The 21868-nt window shown below is 50.9% G+C and overlaps 1 protein-coding gene and 1 long non-coding RNA gene across 2 annotated transcripts in view; both read right to left on the reverse strand.

The window, feature by feature from the left end:
• LOC125727810 (partitioning defective 3 homolog) overlaps positions 1-21868 on the reverse strand; it is a 162444-nt gene that overhangs the window by 100131 nt on the left and 40445 nt on the right.
• On the reverse strand, positions 1080-3250 carry LOC125727890 (uncharacterized). The gene is made up of 3 exons (XR_007388885.1): positions 2749-3250; positions 2543-2586; positions 1080-2446 (listed from the first exon to the last, which is right to left on the reverse strand). It is a non-coding gene; the product is annotated as an uncharacterized LOC125727890 (long non-coding RNA).

Raw genomic sequence — 21868 nt, forward strand, 5'->3', positions numbered from 1 at the left:
TCTGCTCATTTTCATTAGCATGTCACCCAGCACAAAAAAAACAGCCGGCCCTGGTTACTACACCCCCACAATCTGCAGACACACCCCCTCACCCCACTGCTCCTGTGCCAGGTACCGGCAAGCCTCTCTTGCTGCCCACTGAGTATAATTTAGACGGAAAGCTCGGGTGGGGGGGGCGGAAAAAGAGTGCGCTCAAGGAAAGAGATACTTTAAAGGGACAAGAATTAAAAGCCGCCCGAGTTGGCCTGCCGCTAATTAGTGCTCAGATCTCCAATCACACACGATTAACCACTCGCCGCTGACAAAAGGGGGTTTTTCAACGTCGAGACTATCGGTAGACTGGATATGAATGACGAAGACTGACTAAACGCTTTATTCTGAGAAGATGCAGCTGAGTATGTGTCTCTTGACAGAAGCCAGATATAGTCTATTATCTCCAAGAAGTACATTTAAAGGCTTCGATAACACAGCCCGGGTACTAAAAATATTGCACAACGTCCAGCATCACCCTTCCAGAAAAGGGTCACTGGGGGCACTCAGAGTCACCAGGCTCATACACAATCTTACTATTTATGCTCCCAATTCGTGTCCCCCCACCCCAGACAGGACGGGGAAAGAGCACTTTGACTTACCCATATGTGGTATCTCACGCTCTATTTTTAACATTTAACAAGCGAGTACACTTCCTTGTTAGTGGAGTGTATTGCCGCTAAAAGATTCCTGCACAGCATGCTTTCATGCTCCAAGACGATGCATCCTTTTCTGTGTCGCACCCTCTAGAGCGAGGCACAAAAATGAGATTTAACGGGGTGGGTTAATTAATCCTATTACTCAGCACCAATTACAAGGGGGAGAAAAAGGCAGCAGGGTCACCCAAACGTCCAAGGACAGGATCTACAGTGCTACCAATCAGGGGACAGCACCACCCCTGCCAATGTCATAAACCGCACAGTATTGTGGGATGAGGGTAGCCAGTGGGGGAAAGAGGATAAACACATCTCTATTAGCACCTATACTGCTTGGCATCAGTGGCTTCCGGCACATTTAAGGGGGGGGGGGGGGGGGGGGATCATGGCTTATTTTCAGCTGATTTATCTCCGAACGGGAAGTGTCAATATGAATTCCTGAATTACTGAGGAAAGGGCAGACAGTCTTCCATATCAGGACACACTAACAGCATTAAACACTTAGCAGTGGGGCTTAAGGAATAAACCTTTTTTTAAATTGCAATTTCAGACCTCCTTCAGAAGCACAGCCTGCTGTGTGCATTTATAAATTGACTCTCTGAGATTTGGTCACATTGGTGTGCGAGAACGTAAACTTAGGCAAAATACTTGAGACAGTCATAAAACTTTCCTTTTTCACCTCAAACAGCTCCGCATACTGTAAAAAACCATATGTCCACCAAAAACAATACAGTCAACCTCAAAATGCTGACGAAGACCTTTTAAAAACTCATTTAATGCAGCAATTCTTGTCTCTGCGATAAAGAGAACAGCCTCCAGGAGGAGAACAGTCATATTTAAAGGAGCTCATAGAACAGCGTTGTGAAATGCCTCCCTGTCATGGTGGCAGTTCCTGACACTCATTAACGTTAATCAGTAACAAACCACATTCCCGGGAAGCCATCACTGCCACAAGGAATGCCTGGGAGGGCACTGACCAATCACCAGCCCATAAATCATAAGCCCCACCCCCTGGTCATAGAGCCAGAGCATTTACCAAAATTGCACAAAACCAAGAAGTGAAAAATGATCTGAGAAGAGAGGAGCTGCTTTGTGTGAGAGACCTATCCTGCCAGTCCTGATTGGGTCTGAGAGACCTCCTACATCTGACCTGATAGGAGAGGTTTCTCAGAGCCAGTCAACCCTGATTGGCTGATTACACAGATCCAAACCTGGCTGTAATGCAGTTAGTCATCGACTCTCATGGAAGACAGATTTAATTTGGGGCTGCCGGGGAAATGGCAGAAAAGTCAAAAGAAGCCCTTCATCCTGATATGATGCCCCATCTTCATTACTCTCAATTTATCATTTTATTTACTTACAGAATAGCTCAACAGCAGCGCCACTCCTGGGGCAGTTACTCAAATACCTGGCGCAGCGGTGAGACAGTTATGCTAATACCCGACGTAGTGCCTTGGCAGTTACGCTGATACTCGACGCAGCTCTGAGGCAGTCAAGCTGATACCTGATACAGCTCTGAGGCAGTCAAGCTGATACCTGACGTAGCGCCTTGGCAGTTACGCTGATACCCGACGTAGTGCCTTGGCAGTTACGCTGATACCCGACACAGCGCCGAGGCAGTTACGCTGATACCCGACGTAGTGCCTTGGCAGTTACGCTGATACCTGACGTAGCGCCATGGCAGTTACGCTGATACCTGACGTAGTGCCATGGCAGTTACGCTGATACCTGATGCAGCTCTGAGGCAGTCAAGCTGATACCTGACGTAGCGCCTTGGCAGTTACGCTGATACCTGACGTAGCGCCATGGCAGTTACGCTGATACCTGACGTAGTACCTTGGCAGTTACGCTGATACCTGACATAGTACCTTGGCAGTTACGCTGATACCTGACATAGTACCTTGGCAGTTACGCTTATATCTGACATAGTACCTTGGCAGTTACGCTGATACCTGACGTAGCGCGCCTTGGCAGTTACGCTGATACCTGACGTAGCGCCGAGGTAGTTGCTCTGATACCTGACATAGTACCTTGGCAGTTACGCTGATACCTGATATAGTACCTTGGCAGTTACGCTGATACCTGACATAGTACCTTGGCAGTTACGCTGATACCTGACATAGTACCTTGGCAGTTACGCTGATACCTGACATAGTACCTTGGCAGTTACGCTGATACCTGACATAGTACCTTGGCAGTTACGCTGATACCTGACATAGTACCTTGGCAGTTACGCTGATACCTGACATAGTACCTTGGCAGTTACGCTGATACCTGATGTAGCGCCGAGGTAGTTGCTCTGATACCTGATGAAGTTCTGAGGCAGTCACCCTAATACCTGACACGTTCAGCAGCTCCTACTACCCAAAAGTACAGGTATTTCACATTCCCCACGCAGACCACTGAACTCCTGTGTTTGTGATTTGGCGATCGGCTAACACTGCAGGACTAATGCACAGAAACCAGTTACATAGCAGTCATTTTGGATTTACATCCTGTTGGTAACCAAGGGTGGGAGGTATGGGGAGTATGTGTGTATGTGTGTATGTGTGTGTGTGTGTGTGTGTGTGTGTGGGGGGGGGGGGGGGGTCCCAGACTGATTCCTGCATTATGCTCGGATCACAGCTGAATCACACACACTGCCTATGGCTGCTTCTTAGATCAAACGGTGAAACACCACCATTGTGTTTCTCTGCTGTATTTTCCAAGGCGCATTTTAAAGGAGCTGGGCTGTAATCTCCCTTTTCCAAACAGGAGTCTCTTTCATCTGAAAAGCAGCCCTTTGTCAGGCAGCTTGGCTGCAGTCGCTCCTGTCCTCCTTTCAGGGTATGACCTACATAACATCAGCCTGAGATATACTGATGCCAGACACCAGGGGGAGACAGTCTTCAGAAGCCAGCAATGGCAGCCGTGGCAGCTTTTCATTGACATGCGTGAAATGAAACAAGCAAAAGGTTCACGATGCAACTCGTCAGCTGGGTATCTCTGGTCTGCAGCTGCACAAACGCGATGGGAAAACAGCACCGCACACTCCCCCCCCCCAAAAATGTCATTTTAAACAGGTCTACTGAAATGCAAGCCTGCTCTTCTTGATCCTGACACCCCCTGAGGAAAAATGCAGGCTGAAACCAAGCCATGGTACATGTTACTTGGTAAACAATCACTTATTTTAGAGTTTGGACCCCCTCACAGTAACCCCCCAAACCCCCAGCGAGCTTTCCCTTTGTGTTTTCCCTCCCGCTAAAGTATAAATCACACCCACACCCCAGGGCAAAACAAGCAATTAATTCTGCTCTCACACAATTTGAAGCTCACCATGATCGTCACTGACTCGTACTGGAGGGCCCTCAGAGGATGTATGGATTATTTTAGCATGGGGGGTTGGGGGGGGTGCGATGTAGCCACTGGCTCTTGGGGTCGCGAGCTAGCCAAGTGAGTGGGGAAGCTAACCGGGTGAAGACATCGCCGCGCCATCGTTATGGCGGCTTCCCAGGTAACCACAAGCGGCCATGTCACACCATGTGGTGAGTTGGAGCATTACAGACCACATGCATGACCTGCTCCTCAACCCGGAAGCATAACCCAGAAGACTGATGGCGGAGATGAAATCAGCGCCGTTAAACATCCTGAAAACGCAGAGGGGCATCTGGATGAATAGCCCCCCTCCACATACACCAATGGAGAAACAAACAGGAAGTGTGGGACCAATGGCAGCGGCACCATTGGCCACACCCACCACCTGATGCCCTCCCAGGGAGACAGCACCGTCATGGAAACCCATCTGGTTACCGAGTTTACGAGCTCGATGGCATTGTCACTGTGGGACCCTTCAAATCGCTAATGACTCGCTCACAGCTCACGCCCAGCAAAGTCCCTGACATCAATCGCCATCACTCAACGGATGGCTTCACTAGCACGTGAGCGAGGGTCACTGAGACACGCACTGGCACCAATGTGGAAAACCACCTGGCACATTGAGATAGCAGGCAGAGGACAGCCAAGTTCCTCACCTCTGGATCGTTTAAAAGGCCATTAGGGACATAGGTGGCAGCTTGACGCCCACAGAGAGATGTTATATCGGCCCCCTTTAGACTGTCAGAACATTCCCAGGACTTCACATGTCCCAAAACGCAGGCTGGAGCTTCAGGAGGCGCTAATGATCACAAGAACAAACACAGCGCTCGCTTGCAGAAGATAATTAAAGAGTCTCGTTAACAGGTACCTGTGTTCTCACTTTGATACCATCTACACCTTTGATTTATTTCAATCTGTTTTCAGATGGATAAACTTCCATCCCCGACTCATGGGATTGTTACTTGATCATTAAACTACTCAACAAAGCAAAAGCCCAGAGAGTGGAGGTGAGCTTTCTGCAAGCCGTGGGGTCTCCTAATGAAGTCAGCGCAATACCAGGTCTGCAGGAAGCCGGCACACTCAGACTGTATCAAAGTTCAGAGGCTGCATCCTTCGAAGGACGTCGTCTTTGGAAGCTGTGTTATCGAAAGTCGATCAGAAATTGCTGTCAAATGGGACAATCTAGCCTACGGATAAGTCCTTATTTGGCCTAGCCAGGATACACCTACTTCACCTCTGCGCAATGAATCTTGGGATATGTCGGGTTGCCATCCACTGGATCCTTTACGCTGAATTTCTAAACTGCATGTGAAGGAGCCTTTGAAATAGGACAGCCTTGTTGCACCGCCGTGATGCATTTGGTCTTCGGATGCAGCCTTAGAATGGTCCAGCCCCTCAATTCGGACACAGCCTCAGTCCGAAGATCACCCACCACAAGCTGCACATCCAGCAACGTGCTTAGCGAGCACTTACTGTGCCGAGGTTACGTATGGGAATAAATGGGGCCTATGTACCATTTCAGGAGGGAATCATTATTCCAGGCAGGAAAACCAAACGTCACGCTAAAACATGATAAAACTGATGCGAATTAATAACCAAATAATAAGACGAACTTTTAATCACATGCCTATTATAACTGATAATAGATCTTAAAATAATAGTATAACATCGCAAAGACTTTCCTGTGCACACATGACTAAAAGCTGGGAACTAGAGTCAAAACCTCAGAAAAATATTCAGAGGTAAGAGAAAATAAATCACCTTAAAGAAAATGTAACGACAGTCTGGCTGTACAAATCAGATCATTGCCAAGATTGTGAAATAAATACAGGTAATGACTGCCACAGAGGCCAAAACATTGTTAAAGCATCAGACACATTTAGAGGGTGTTCTGGATGAAGTTTCTTGCTCAGACGTACCAAGCATCTGGTTTATGCTTCGAGCGCTCCTCTGTGGGGGTAAAAGAGCAGGAGTGCGGCGCTGTCCGGGAAGCTCAGGGGCTTCAGCGGGCTAATTGCTCTTAATTGGTTTAACATGTAGACTGCACAGAGCAAACGGCTGCATGCACGGCAGTAATGGGGCTTATCGTGGCTCCCAATCAGATGCCTTCCTGCATTATGCCAGGAGACGCATGCAGTCTGGCAAAGGGGGGGAGGAAGCCGGGGATACTGTTACCCCGGAGGGCACCTCTGGAACTCCGAACACACACATGCACATACGCTGTCTGCTGTACGGTAACTGTGTCACGGACCACAGATCTACTCTTATGTCACATGCGTCTCCATTACGACTGAATCCAAGATGGCCACTTGATGGTGACACCATTTCAATCGAGAGATTAAACGAGAGACAGAGAATGAGTGACATGATGAATACTGACGGTTTAAGGACAGTCCAGGGCCATGACGAGCTGTTCTGAGGACAGTCACAGCAGCATGCTGTCAGTCATAGGGTGGAGGAGTGGCCTGCACCCCAAGCTGAGCCCTCATGGAAGCCCCAAATGCCCAGGCTGTATATTCAAAGACCCTGTATTCATAAGGTATTATTTTCAAGCATACAATAGCAGGGCAGCTGTGTGGGTCCTGAAGGGGCACAAATTCCCAATCGCAAGCCTACCCGCTGGACACTGGTCTCCAGCTTAGTCCTTTGCTGGGCTTTAAGAAAATAAGCTTCCAAAAATGGGTCAGGGTAACCCACTCCCCCCCAGCAATGGTTGGGCAGGGGGGGGGGATTCCTGAGATACCCATCACATGTCACCATCGATCAAGCAGGGACATGGTCACCATGCGAGCGGAAAATGTGAGGAGGCAGCAACAGCGCCTCACCCACCCCCGCTATTCCAGGGTGACCCGACTCCATCCATTAGCACCCCCCAGTGGCAGCACCCTCCCCCACCCCCTCCAGATCGATAACCATCTGTTACCAGCCTCGCAGACGCCACTCCTCCACCCCCCCCCCCCCCCCCGAGCGTCATGCCTGCCAACCGCAGCGTCTGCATTGACTAGGCCTCATCTCATCTAAACAAACATTTAAAAAGATGGGAAAAGCCAACGTCTTAGCCATTTGATGGGTACGTGAAATCCGCCGCGTTTACATGAGTCTGCAGGAACAAGGATCATCGCCGTGACAGCAGACTACAGGAAAGTAGACGGGAGTGCCAAACATCTGCTCTTCCTGCCTGCGATGCCGAACCAGTGCTTCTCGTTAAGGAAAGCCATCCTCTGTCCCTGCTCTGGAAAAAGCTCTGAATGCACAGGGGTCTGGGATGAAATCACGGACACGAGCCGGCTTGGCAGACAGACCCGTAAATATTAAATAAGAACTACGGGAGCACAGTGGAATTATAAAAAGCTTTCTGATGTGTGCAAGCGTGAAGTTCCCGAACAGCAAGAATATTACAAAAAAAAACTGACTCGAGGGGAAAAAAATTCTTTAGAAGGCTTAGAAGACGTTGGGGGAAAAATGGAGAAAGAGGGAAAAAAATAATCGAAAGAAGAAAGCATTATTGAATTATCGGTGCCTGAACAAGTGATGAGAGCTGCCCTTTGCGGCTACAGATCAAATTGGGGAAATCGGTGAGGTGGACACGTCCATTTTCATCTGTGAAGGTCTGTGAAGAGCAGGGGAATCAGGTGCAGGAGATTTATGTGGTTTTTCTGCAACTTTGCAGCTTGAGGGACATTGCTGCATTTCTCTGGTATTGCAAACCTCATAAGTCTTCAAAAGCTGGCGTAGAAATCTCCAGGCAATGCACTGAGACTGACGAGGTGATCAACCTGCTTCAGACGCTCGTTCTCCAGCAGAGTCGGTCCACAAGCCCTTTACGGAACTACCAACCCCTCAGCGTTGAGGTGGCGGCTTAAGAAAGCCACAAGACGGTTTTCTAATCGCCTCAGCCTGCGGCCACCATGGCTCCAAAGCCAAGAGAAAACATATCGCGCAAAAACCGGGAGTCTTACAGCCAAAATAGAACATGGAAATTAAGACATTAAGCCCCTGAGAATGAAGAGGAAGGGAGAAACCTTTGAAATGCTGCTTTGAAAAGACGGCAGGATCATAGCACATCAAGCGAGACCTTCCAAACGAGGAAAGTGTCGGCAATCGGCAAGGCCCAGACGCCCATCCTCCAAGACCTAATAAAAAGGTGAAGATGCCATTTAAAACAGGACAAAGACTTAGCATAGCGCCTCAGTGGACTAATCCTTCAAAGCGGGATCATCACACCGTTAAACTAGGAATGTCAAATGGAAAAACGCAGAGCACAGCTCAGAGAAACTTCAGCAGAAGCCAGCAAGAGCTGGACAGAGCGGCACCGACAAACACAGACAGGCTGAGTGGGGCTGGGGGAGCACACAGCAAAGCCCAAAAGAGGCTGCGAAGGAGGCATTCCCAAACGGGAAGGTGTGTGGTTAGGACCTGCTGACATGTTACAGGCCTGGAGTCAGAGGACGTACTGGATGGTACACGTATGTGCAAACTCTTATTATTATTGATCAGGCTTCTGCGCAGACAGAGGCATGTGTGGCAAGACAGGCATTTATGACACTACTGTCTGCATGGTATTCAGCAGCACAGCTCATCTGTGTATGTGTGGGGGTGGGGGGCAGGGTGCAGTCTCTCCTCAGGGAAGCAGACAGAGCATGGAGGCAGCAGCAGGACGACTGGACAGCAAAACTAAAGCTGACAAGCCGAGACTGAAGGGGAACGTGCCTGCTGACCACATGGGGGGGGGGGGGGGGGGGAGACACTAGCGAAGTTCAGCATCGATCAAAGAAAGAGATAATCAGAAACATGACAACACGGGGTTCGGGGGGGCGGGCGCAGTGAAGAGAGCAGCCCTATCATCAGACTACTAGTTCAGACACATCAATTATTAAAGGAATAAACACATAGGGGAAAAAAACAGTCTGCCCAGAATGGCTAGCAGAGGCTGCAGGAGGGGGAGGGGAGGCGGGGCTAAGCAGGGGCAGGAGGAGGGGTCAGGGAGGGAAGCTAAGCAGGGGCAGGAGGAGGTGACAGGGAGGGAGGCTAAGCAGGGGGAGGGGAGGCGGGGCTAAGCAGGGGCAGGAGGAGGGGACAGGGAGGGAGGCTAAGCAGGGACAGGAGGAGGGGACAGGGAGGGAAGCTAAGCAGGGGCAGGAGGAGGGGACAGGGAGGGAGGCTAAGCAGGGGGAGGAGGAGGGGTCAGGGAGGGAAGCTAAGCAGGGGCAGGAGGAGGGGACAGGGAGGGAGGCTAAGCAGGGGCAGGAGGAGGGGACAGGGAGGGAGGCTAAGCAGGGACAGGAGGAGGGGACAGGGAGGGAAGCTAAGCAGGGGCAGGAGGAGGGGACAGGGAGGGAGGCTAAGCAGGAGGAGGGGGAGGGGAGGGAGGCTAAGCAGGGGGAGGGGAGGCGGGGCTAAGCAGTAGCAGGAGGAGGGGACAGGGAGGGGAACTAAGCAGGAGGAGGGGGAGGGGAGGTGGGGCTGAGCAGGAGGAGGGGGAGGGGATGCGGGGCTAAGCAGGAGGAGTGGGAGGGGAGGCGGGGCTAAGCAGGAGGAGTGGGAGGGGAGGCAGGGGCTAAGCAGGAGCAGGAGAAGAGGGAGGGGAGGCAGGGCTAAGCAGGGGCAGAAGGAGGGGACAGGGAGGTAGGCTAAGCAGGGGCAGGAGGAGGGGACAGGGAGGGAAGCTAAGCAGGGGCAGGAGCAGTGGCAGGAGGAGGGGACAGGGAGGGGAACTAAGCAGGAGGAGGGGATGTGGAGGGAGGCTAAGCAGGGGGAGGGGGGGAGGGGAGGCAGGGCTAAGCAGGGGCAGGAGGAGGGGACAGGGAGGGAGGCTAAGCAGGGGCAGGAGGAGGGGACAGGGAGGGAAGCTAAGCAGGGGCAGGAGGAGGAGACAGGGAGGGAGGCTAAGCAGGGGGAGGGGAGGCGGGGCTAAGCAGTGGCAGGAGGAGGGGACAAGGAGGGGAACTAAGCAGGAGGAGGGGATGGGGAGGGAGGCTAAGCAGGGGGAGTGGAGGCGGGGCTAAGCAGTAGCAGGAGGAGGGGACAGGGAGGGAGGCTAAGCAGGAGGAGGGGGAGGGGAGGGAGGCTAAGCAGGGGGAGGGGAGGCGGGGCTAAGCAGTAGCAGGAGGAGGGGACAGGGAGGGGAACTAAGCAGGAGGAGGGGGAGGGGAGGTGGGGCTGAGCAGGAGGAGGGGGAGGGGATGCGGGGCTAAGCAGGAGGAGTGGGAGGGGAGGCGGGGCTAAGCAGGAGGAGTGGGAGGGGAGGCAGGGGCTAAGCAGGAGCAGGAGAAGAGGGAGGGGAGGCAGGGCTAAGCAGGGGCAGAAGGAGGGGACAGGGAGGTAGGCTAAGCAGGGGCAGGAGGAGGGGACAGGGAGGGAAGCTAAGCAGGGGCAGGAGCAGTGGCAGGAGGAGGGGACAGGGAGGGGAACTAAGCAGGAGGAGGGGATGTGGAGGGAGGCTAAGCAGGGGGAGGGGGGGAGGGGAGGCAGGGCTAAGCAGGGGCAGGAGGAGGGGACAGGGAGGGAGGCTAAGCAGGGGCAGGAGGAGGGGACAGGGAGGGAAGCTAAGCAGGGGCAGGAGGAGGAGACAGGGAGGGAGGCTAAGCAGGGGGAGGGGAGGCGGGGCTAAGCAGTGGCAGGAGGAGGGGACAAGGAGGGGAACTAAGCAGGAGGAGGGGATGGGGAGGGAGGCTAAGCAGGGGGAGTGGAGGCGGGGCTAAGCAGTAGCAGGAGGAGGGGACAGGGAAGTGGGGGCTAAGCAAGGGCAGGAAGAGGAGACAGAGAGGGGGACTAAGAAGCAGGAGGAGGAGGGAAGGTGGGGCTAAGCAGTGGCAGGAGGAGGGGACAGGGAGGTGAGGCTAAACAGGGGCAGGAGGAGGGGACAGGGAGGTGAGGCTAAACAGGGGCAGGACCACGCCACAGGGACGGATGTGGGTCTGTATATGTCTCAGGACCACCATTATACCAGGTAATGCTGGAAAAGATGCAGGAACAATCCATCTTACAGCCCCCCGCCAACATACAACTCCCAGCATACTGGGCATACACAGCATACACTGCATACTCCAGTATCCCTGATCACCCCTAATAGTCAGTCATCCAGGTCCAGTGAAAGGACCAGTACGGCCATCATGGACCTGTCCAATGAGCTATGCCCCCATGTACTCCTCCCAGTCAGTACCCGCAGTGGAGCCAGATAGGTTCCTGTCAGCGGCAAGCCTCAGACATCAGCCTGCAGGTCACGATGATAAGTGACACGTCTGATCACTCCATTTTCATTCCGACCCTCAATCCAGAGAAAAGTTCGGAGGTATCACCAGCCAAAACAAGCCTCGCGCTCCAATAATTACACCACAGTGCCCCCTACGGTCCACTAGAGGGATCTACTTGAAATAACACACAGAAATACAACTTCAACAAGAAAAGGGTACCTTTGATTACACGGAAATTCAGTGCACTGTTATTGCATCAGCATTAGAGAGTTTTAAGTATAAAGTTTTAAGCATAAAAATTTTACACCAGCGTCTATGCTTGTATATTCTGAACCAATGATGAGTCACATTAAGAATTCAGCAACATAAGGGAGTGAAAAATAAAAATTTAACTCGTCAAGGAATTCTGCAAAACAACTAAAACAGGCAGTGTGATCAGCATGCTTTACTCAGCACGCTGCACGCCAAACACCCCTAAAGTGGGAGCCTCATCACCAGCCCGTGGCCATACAGCCCCTCACAGCATCTCCATGCCAGAAAAAGCTCCGGAAACAGCCGGAAGGAGGAGCGGTTAAAGTCACGGCCTTGCACTGGAGCATCGTCTGGTTCGGAGCCGATCTGCCATCCCGGGCCCCGGCTCCTGAGTCCAGGGTAGACCCGGCCCAGCGCAGATGGCTGTGTGAGTTACCAAGGCCCGGGATGGGGCCAGGAGGTGGGATTACCATGGCGATGGATCGGGGCGCCAGACCCTGCTGCGGGGGGGGTAGATACATGGCATCGATCAGGTTGACGCACCGTGACAGCGGTCCCTGACACTCTACGGCAGCACTGGGAAGCACTCAGTGATCTTCTGAGCAGGGAGGACATCTGGCATGATTATCCAGCGTCACCGATCTGCTGATCCCGGCTTCTAGTGTGCGGGGAGGGGAGATACACCCATTCTGACACCACGACTGCAATCTACGCAGTACTGAGAGCGTAACATTTGCCAGAGCCGCCCCCTGCCTGCCCAGAGACCCTCACTTTCTGCCTGCCACTCACGCCGCAGCAACTTCAGCACGTCCACCCCCAAGCAAACACAGGGAATGATGGGACATGACAGGATAGCTGCAGCGCAGGGGTGAAATAGGTTTGCTATCAGGTAATCTCAATGTCTGATCAATGTTTAACTCAGAAAAATCGGATGCAAAAAAGCTGATGGTGTGAAAATCTCAATGCAAAGGTCCAGCGGTACAGGTGCGATAAAGTAAACTGAGTGAAAATGAGGGGGCCAGGTCTAAATAGGGCATGGGAGGGTGGGGGGAACCAGTGAAATTTTTCGGAAAGCCATCTGAAGAGCAGGTGGTGCCCCGGACGGGAGCAGCCGCCGACCGTCTTGTAAACAGGCTTCCATGTCACGGAGTCGAGCCGGCTCTCAGTGGTGGGGGGGGGTGGCGGCTGGATCCAAGCACGACCCAGCGTTTGACCTTGGAGCGGGCGGACATGCCGCCGCAGCAGATGGCAGGGGGAGGTGGTGACACTTACGGGAGCGGTGACGTTGGGTGACACCATGCTTCTTTGGAGAGGGGTGTGGCGGGTCGGGCACACAGTTACACCCACGCTGCAGGAGAAGGGGAGCTCGGCCGGGGACGAAAACAAGCATGGCGTTAAGCGGCGAGGGGCCCGTGTGGGAGACGCAGCTAAGGAAACTTCCTGGAATAGGCCCGGGATTGGAACCAGAACAAGACCAGAAAGCAGCAAAATTGGAGCACTGGGCTCCGGCACCAGACATCCCCTAATAGGTGACCCCCAGGGGCATGTGAACACAGAGAGGGGGTTTCGGAATTTCAAACCTCAAGAGCACCAGGGGTGGACGGGCCCGCTGTTTGACGGGCCGTTAAAAGGGAGCCGAGAGAGACAGACACAAAGTTTAAAAAAAATAAATATAAAAAGAGGGGTACCAGCAGATGAAAGGCGTGGTCCCGGGGCAGCGTGGCTCAGCGCTGACATATGCGGGTGGCACGGGGCGCTACATTACAGGGGGAATTTTTCATTAAAGAGAAATCCTGAACAAAAGAGAAGAAAAAGAAGAAAGCAGCATGGCTTCCCGCCGGCCCTCCTCGGCTCGGCCTCGTTAGAGACAGCGCTGAATTAAACATGACTGAGGCGTGTTTTGGGGGGGGCATTAAATCATGGATACGTTCCTGCAGCAGAATGGGCTGACGGACGAACATGAAGTTCACCTCAGCGGCCTCCTGGCCTGCCCCTAACGACGACTATGGTCTGACTGTAACATCGACTGACTAACATTTTCATACCCAAATAAATGTAGCACCACTGACAGCAACAACAACATGCGGATCAGTACCAGACGCTCAGCGAATCCACACACGGTTCTTTGCGACAAGAAAAGGAACAGAACCAAAAAGCCACCATCACAAGCAATAAAAGACAAATCCAGAGCAATTCTGGGCCACTTCATCGCCGAGTCGGGGGGGATTTGCACAGAATGGAACTCCTTCAAAACAACCTGACAGCCAAGATCAATAGCTAGGACTTCCCAGTCGTACGGGGCGTGAGGAGTTCATTCCCCGGGTGAAGATCAATAAGAGATTATTAGAGCGAGTCGGCGCAGTACGTGGTGCCTCTACATGCCGGTCCAGCCCTCTGACACTTCAGGAGCACCAATGATGGAAAAACGCCGCGAGTGCCGGTGAGATGAAGCCCAGCTCTGTCCTCCACTTGCAGGCTCGATAACAAGGCCACTTCATTAACGGCAAACGTAATGAAGCAAAATACTTCATCCTGTATATTTCATTCCCCTCCAAAACACAGAGTCCCTATCCTCGCCTCTGCATCTGGAAATTCACCTGCGATCTGCCAGCTACTGGCTGCTCTGTCGAGGACGTTTCCACGCCCGAGGTGGATGAAAGTAGACCAGCTCCCTGGTTGACGCATATAGTGAGTTGGGCAGCCAATCGAAACCATCTGAAGGGCACTGAATAGACAGTTGGCAAGGGAAGCAGCTAACCTTTACAGTTAACAATAAGTTAGCAGCAGTTAACACAAGTTTACACACCTATTTTCCTGCCCCTGATTCTACTCCTCTTCCTAACCCAAGGCAATAACTCTTTTCACAGGTGCTGAACCCTGGCAGTGAATCCATCAGCCGTACCAGGAAGAGCTGTTGATACCACAGCTGTGGGCACAAGAGCCCTTTCTGGCAACACACTCCCAAGAGCCCAAGTTTCCACCTCTGCCAATGGATCTGGGTGGGGGGGGGGGGACACCCCAGCAAGTCTATAACAAGTTGACGAAATCAACACCTAACTTGTTACATTCCAACGGTCGTTCTTCACGAGCAGAGCATCACTTTGCCTGCCAGTGAGCTCCCAATCAGCCACGAAAATGACCCCGCCCTCCTCCATGTACAATGTGAATGCTGCTCTGCCTGCCGTCTGAATAACGGAAAGATGACTCTGCAGCCCAGGGCTCCCGACACAGTGAAAGATTTCCTACACAGATGTTCTGTCTAACATGTCGGCCGGTTTGGGAACTACGAAGGTCGTCTTTCTGCAGAGGTGACTGTCCGCCACATCGCTGCCAAAGCCATCCATCAAAACGGAGCTGACAGCCAACGGTCCTCACAAACCAGACGATTCAAGGTCCGACAAGGTCAAGAACAGGCCCTGGGAACTAGCTGTTCAGTCTCCAAGGTGGCAGAACAGCTGGAGCTGATCAAACCTGGGCCAAAAACCACAGGCAGGAAGCATGGGGAAGCTCTGGCCCTGCCTTTAGTGGGAACGAACATCAGCATTAAATGGGGTACAGCACTGCTATCCTGCATTAGCATCCAATGGGGCGGATCCAACAGGGTGGAACATTGCTAACCAGCATTAGCATCCAATGGGGTGGAACATCGCTAACTGGTGTTAGCATCCAACAGGGTGGAGCACCACTAACCAGCATTAGCATCCAAAAAAGAAAGATTGGGACAAAGCCATCATTAGTATCCAACCAAGACAATACCACTGCTAATAAGCCTCACCAAGTAACAGGAAAAGGGTATAGTACATGCTAACTAGCATTAAAATCCAAGGGTGCTTTCACACTGTGGGAACTTTTTTTCAGGAACAAGAACCCTTTTTTCTGGAACCATGAACTTTTGTCTCATTCACAACGCAAGGACACAGCTCGACTATTTCTTTGGACAGAGTTCCGACAACAGTCCCTAGTCCAGACTACGTATTTTTCGTTCTAATAATAACTACTGAGGAGACAATAGCTTGCCAATTGGTTGACCACAAGCACTTGCACTAACATGAAAGTTACGCAGAAGTGCAGAAAAACATAAAAGTAGTGGAGCAAAAACTGAGCAGACGGAATTATTTTCATACTTCAGTTACAGTCAATATATCAATGAATACCTTTTTGCTTGTTTCTCAAAAAGAGCTACAAAAGTCTGTGGTCCAGACCAAAACCAGGTTCCGGAACTTCAGTGTGAAAGTGCCCCAAAAGGGAAAGGCTGTATTACTGCTAACCAGCATTAGCATCAAACAGGAAGGGAATAGTCAGCATCAGCATCTGATAGGGGGGATGGGAAGGGAGTCACCGTTAATCAATGTAAAAAATGTGATGGGTAAGGTGGGCAAGGCAAATACTGCACACTGACATTAACCTCAGACAGCAAAAACAGGATCCCTGCGACCCTCAGAGTCAGAGCCCCATCCACCGCACACAAGGGGGAGCTTCAGTTTGTTTCTGCTGACACAGAACTAACATCAGCCTTCCATTTTTACCATGTACCAAACAGTGTTTTCATGGGAACATTTCATCCAAGTCTGAAGAGAAATGTAAGGGGTCTTCATGTTACAGTAAATCATGTCAAGCACTCATGCAACAGAGTGCAACGCTACTATTTAATTCTTAGCTTTAAATCATTTGGAAGTTTTTTGTTAAATATTCGGTGCAGTGTTGGAATGGGAAAACACACACGCGCACACACACAAACAAGTAGCAGGCTTATGCTGAGATCAAACGTGTGTATAAGCTAATTATCCCTTTGAGCTCAGCACCATGGAAACTGCCACATGAAGATGTTACATACAGCATGCAAGACGTGTCCTGGGCTAACGGTAGCTAAAAGAGCCGCCCACAACAGGAAGCTGCAGAAAGACGTGTAGCTCATGCCTGTGTAAGCCAAAAGAGCTCACAGCTATGAGTGTAACTGTATTTCAGTCACATTACAATCCCATACGAATAACTTTCAGTCGCTGGGTAACGACACTGGGGTGTGTGGCAAATAGGAGTGGGAAACACACCCCAAGCATGAAGCGAAAGGCACCTTCAGCTGGCTTCAGAAAGAATGCGCCCCCGCTAAACATGAAAGGTGCTGTCACCATAAAGCCGCTGGCAGGTACGGCCCCCGCGAGATTACGGGGAGGGGGGGGACATCAGCCAGGCACCGAGCTCTCGCAGGCTGTGGGATGAGACATCCACCAACCCTCTCATAAACGATGTTAACGACATTCATCACAGACATTTCTGCAGCTAATTGCAGAGGGAAGACATTCGGGTCATTTGCTAAATGAAACTGATACGAAAAATGTTATCGGATCCATGAGATAAACGGATCAAAATGACTCCAGTGGGATTTCCCTCCACAAATGCTTGATGCACGAGGCACAGCGCCCCCTGCATGATGGAACAGCAGCGGCCTCATAATGCAGGACTCAAGGACGCATCCCAAATCATTTATCCCCTCACTGAAGGTAACCCAGCAGGGCAGACCGGGTGTTTCAGTGGAAGTCAGACATGTTTTGTGCCTCTGTTGCACAAAAAGACAGAAACTGAGGAAATCTCCCATTCCCCCGGAGAGTTATTGTGCGAGACTCCACAGTGAAGTTTCAAAATGGATATTTTTCTTAACACAGTCTCGAGAGCTTGGCCAGGACCTGCCGTCTACACCTTAAAAAGGGGAATCGGAAGGAACCGTGTTATCTCCTTGCTCTCTAAAAGCCATGGCCTCCGGGTAGGGGGAGATGCCCCAGCAGGGGGCCCCCTGCCTGTCACCTCTGTTTACGGCTGCCGACGCAGACTAACCCACATCCGGCGCGGGCTGGGGTCCTCATCAAAGACGGCCCAGAGGCCAATGGACCGGATCGCACGGTAGCCCCAATGCCGGACAGGAATCCACCCTGACAAGCAGCAGCCGACACAAAGACACACAGTTCTTTTTCATGGGTATTATTTCTTTATTATTATAACCACCCCCTCTACCCCCAGCCCCCACAAGTCAAGTCCTGACTGAACAGAAATATGGTGGGACTATTTGTTTGCCCTGCAGTCTTCCAAGACTGCCGAGGTGACAAAAACAAGCTTACTTCAAAACAGCACCACTCCTAAACGGAACTAGTTTGGCAAATCCTGCAGTTTCAACAGTGGAAATGTCCTTGTTACACAAAGAGGCTTTTCCCAGCAAAGCTGAGAGCGCTGACAGCAGCACTAATCATAGAAACCGGCCATCAGGAACCACGGGCATCACTGCTCACATTTGGTGCTCGAAAATGGTGCCAAGACACACCGGAAAAGCTACTCAGATGCTGAAACACAGGACATGGACTGCGTCTACTGTAATCTCTGCATATTTCATAGCCTATAGCCAATCAAAAGGTGTGTACTCCTGAGCCAATGTCTAAAAAGACCAGAAAAAGTGAAAGAACCTCATTGGCGCCCTCTGTGCGTGAAGGTCAAGAACGACCGAGCAGATGAAAGTTTCTCCGGCTTTCAGCCTGCAAGCTAGTGAGGATTTTTCACGCTGAGACATAATTGAGGACTCGGGAAACTTGTTTACAGAAAGATGAACCATCAGAGGGGCCTGATAAAAGATGGGGGCGGGGGTCAGCTATCGGGGTGCGGTGAGCTGGAGGAGCATTTCTGTGCTGCACCAACCCAAAAAGCCACTAAAAAGACGTCTCATTTCCAATAGCGAACTTCAGCATTACACCCATTTATCAGCGGCCACGGATAAGTGTCAATCGGGCTGGATTTTCCGGCAGGATAAACAGGTGCTGCGGGCCGATAGCGCGGAGACGGATGTCTCGCTCCGGCATTAGCCGAGCGGGGATAATGTGCTTGCTTTGAGCCCCTCGCCCGGGGCATTATTTATCATTAAATTATTAGCTCGGCGCTATAATCACATGTGGCAATGTAGTGCCAGTCCAGGAACAGTATGGGGATCCGATTAAAAAAAAAAAAAAAAAAATTTTTTTAAATAGCACAATCATAACTGGGTTTGTTGCTTGCCCAGGATCCATGGTGCTGTGAAGGAAGGAACATAAGGACAGAAGGCACACAGACACTCAGACACACACGCACGTGCTGACTCCTGTGCGTGGCACCGCAGGCTTGACGATGATGCAAGTCAACACAGCATTGATTAGATGACAGAAAGAATCAACCTGACGTCCTGATGCTGGCCCTCGGAGATCAGGCCTCTGCTGTTGGACGGCCTGAGGCCCAGGTTTGAATGGCCCGTGGGAGCTACACAGAGGAGGAATGGGAATCGGTGATGGCTGGGGGATTACTACACTTGGCAGAATGAAACACAGAGCGAATGAAGGGCAGGGGGTGGTGAGAGAGAGAAAGGCATCACATTAAACAGTAGTGGGTCATGTTAATGTGTGAGGAACTCGCACTCAGCACGACCCCTAGCCGCTGACCGCCGGCAGCACCTCGGTGCCAGCTTGGCGCCGTGCTCCGGGCCGCCGTGCTCCGGGCCGCCGCGGCCAGTCTGCCCGGAGTTCTGGCACGACATGTCCGCAGAGACTGGAGTCACATGTTTACGCACGCTGTGGGGAATTTTAAACCTGCCCGTCGCATCTGTGTCAAGTCACACAAGAAATGACACTCAATCGTTAAGGAGGCCGTTTGAGGAGAGTAAATACAATTTATTACTATTAAATTTATTATTAGAGCACACCCTCCAGTGGTCAGCTGGCAGAGGGCCCAGTCCTCCGCAGAGGCAACCCTCTCATGTTAGGAGACGGCTTGGGACCTCCTGACCTGGCGAGTCGAGTGAGGCTCTAGTTACCGTGGAGACACATGTCTGGATGCTCCCGGAGGAGCGTTCACCCCAGAAGTGCGGATGCGACCCTGCGGTCCTTTGTTCACCCGCTATTTTAAATGTCTCACACGATAGATCTCTTAAACCCAGCTGCCTTTGTTGGAATCAGATTTGGTACAGAATATCCTAAAAAATATATGTATACACATCACGTTAAAATTCATGGAGCTGTGTTAGTTGTTCAGCATTGAAGTAGCAAGGATGGCTTAAGCTACTGAGTGTGCTTGTCAACATTCCCCCATTATGCAGCTTTTAGGGGCACCTAGTGGCTGCAGAACGTTACTACAAAACTTTCAAGCATTCTAGCATTGGACATGTAGTACTAAAGTTAAAAGCAGTCCCAAACGCATATTTCTATGAATATTCATCTAAGATCGAATTCCTATAACACTACCACAATGGACTCTTTAAAATACACCAGTGGTAATGGCAGACAAACAATCAGAAATCTGAAAATAAGAAACATCTATTTTCTTCACTATAAAAGAAATCATATCTTGACTAATGAATATCAAAGCGGATTTGTAACTTGTGATTAATATATATATCAATGACAAGCTACAAACCTGCTTTGCTATTCAGTGACCTAAATCAAAGATTTCATTTCTTTGGAAGTGAAAGTAAAATATTGATGCTTTCTTTTTCTACAGAATCTGGAATCTCAACACCTACAGACACCTTTTTCTTGCCAGTCACATAAACTGCAGTGATTGGAATAGGCTGAAATTCAGTACGTCACAGTGACATTACCATGGTAACAGCACCAAGGATACTCTCAGCCACGACCTGCAGGTATATATAAAACGCATACCATGATTATAAAAAAACAAAATAAAAATAAAAAAAACACCGGTTGCCAGACACAGCAGTGCAAGAACAGCAGAAAGCAACTGAACCTTCAGCACATCAATCGGTGGTGAAAAGGTTAGATCTTACAGACCGGACCAGGGCCCATCTTCACCCGGGTCCCAGAAACTCAGCTCCTCCACAGGGCCACAACAGCCACCCTTTCCTACAGAACCTGTCTGCACTCATCAGCTTCCATGTGGCCAGAGAGATAAACCCTCAGGCACGTGGAAGAAGCAGAGAAGAGCTAGCTCCATGGTGACGGGGGCCCGGGGCCCTTGGGTATGCCAAGGACTGCTGACACCAAAGCAACCCTGGAAACTGCAGGAAAGCTCCTGGCAACCAGGGGGGCGGGGGAAGCGGGTTCAGTGCTCTGGTTCTCTTCCCATCTGCGCAGCTGGGTTCGAGATCAAAGCTGACAGACACATTGCCGACCCGGAGGTCAAGGGCGACGTCCAACAGACTGCGACTGAAGCCGACCATCATTTCCATATGCAAATAAACACAGCAGCAAGTGTGGGAGACCCCTACTGCCAACTTCTGCTTTTAAAGTGTGCACACGGTGGGTTTTCCTTGGCGTTGCTATCGGAAACCAAGTAAACAGGGACTCAATCGGTCGCCACGAGACAAGCTAACCAGCCTGGAAAGGTGACCAGTCCGCAAAGTTCATGGGCTGTGGCGTTTTGCAAGGACTGGCGAAGGAAACGACTGCGGTCTCTGTTTTCATGCGACATCAGTTGTTCCTGGCAGCGGAGATTTTTGGCTGAACTGTGTTTCCTGTTTTACTGATGCTGATGCTGGCAGACAGACAGCAGAGTGTAAGCCACACTTAAACTGCCAAAAATAGAATAGGAATCTGGCATTCAGGTAGCTGGCATTAAGTTTCTGCTGCATTTCAGACCAAAAACTCTTTGTAAATAAGAGAAATCAGATTCTCCCCCGGCAACCATTTGATTATCATACATTTTCAGTCCGTGCAAAATGGTCAAAGTGGGTTCAGTGACCAGCTGGAGGTGGAAATAACAGCGGCCGTTTCTTAAATCAGGACAAAAGGCCTTGTTTTTTCATAAGACTCACACCACACTGTTTTCACTGCTGGCAGGGAGACCAATGTAATGTGACATGTATGCTCCAACACACGGCTAATTATAAATCTTTAACAAATTTTTGTTAAGTTACTGTCTGGAATATAAGGGACTCATTCATACTTATTAGTACTTATGGATACAGAGCTTTTGAAGAATCATTAATCAGGTAAAAAGACTGCAACTGCTCATACCAGTAAGGGCTGATTTATTCCACTAAAGTGTCAGACTGCAGTTAGCATAAATCCACTCCACCTACACTCATCCACAAACAGGGAGAGGATTGTACCCGAGGCTGTGACAGTCTGTTCCTGATATAATGCTGCACATTAGGCATTACCCTGGAAAAGCTTTAGGTTACAAGTATAAGCGCGAGATGATAGTGCTTCGGCCATCGCTGCACGGTATGCTGTTTCAGTGAGTGTAGGAAGGAGTAGTGATTTGTCTTTGAGGTGATGGACAGGCCCCCGCGGCTCTGATTCTTCATACCACTGAGTATGATATTATGTGAGAAGGATCTGGGGACTCCAGCAGAAATCAAGTCCTTGGCCAGTTGTATCATTTGGTCACTGGGCTAAACCCAGTAATCCAGTGCCATTA

This window comes from Brienomyrus brachyistius, chromosome 1 (genome assembly GCF_023856365.1).
Source record: "Brienomyrus brachyistius isolate T26 chromosome 1, BBRACH_0.4, whole genome shotgun sequence".
Classification (NCBI taxonomy): Eukaryota; Metazoa; Chordata; class Actinopteri; order Osteoglossiformes; family Mormyridae; genus Brienomyrus; species Brienomyrus brachyistius.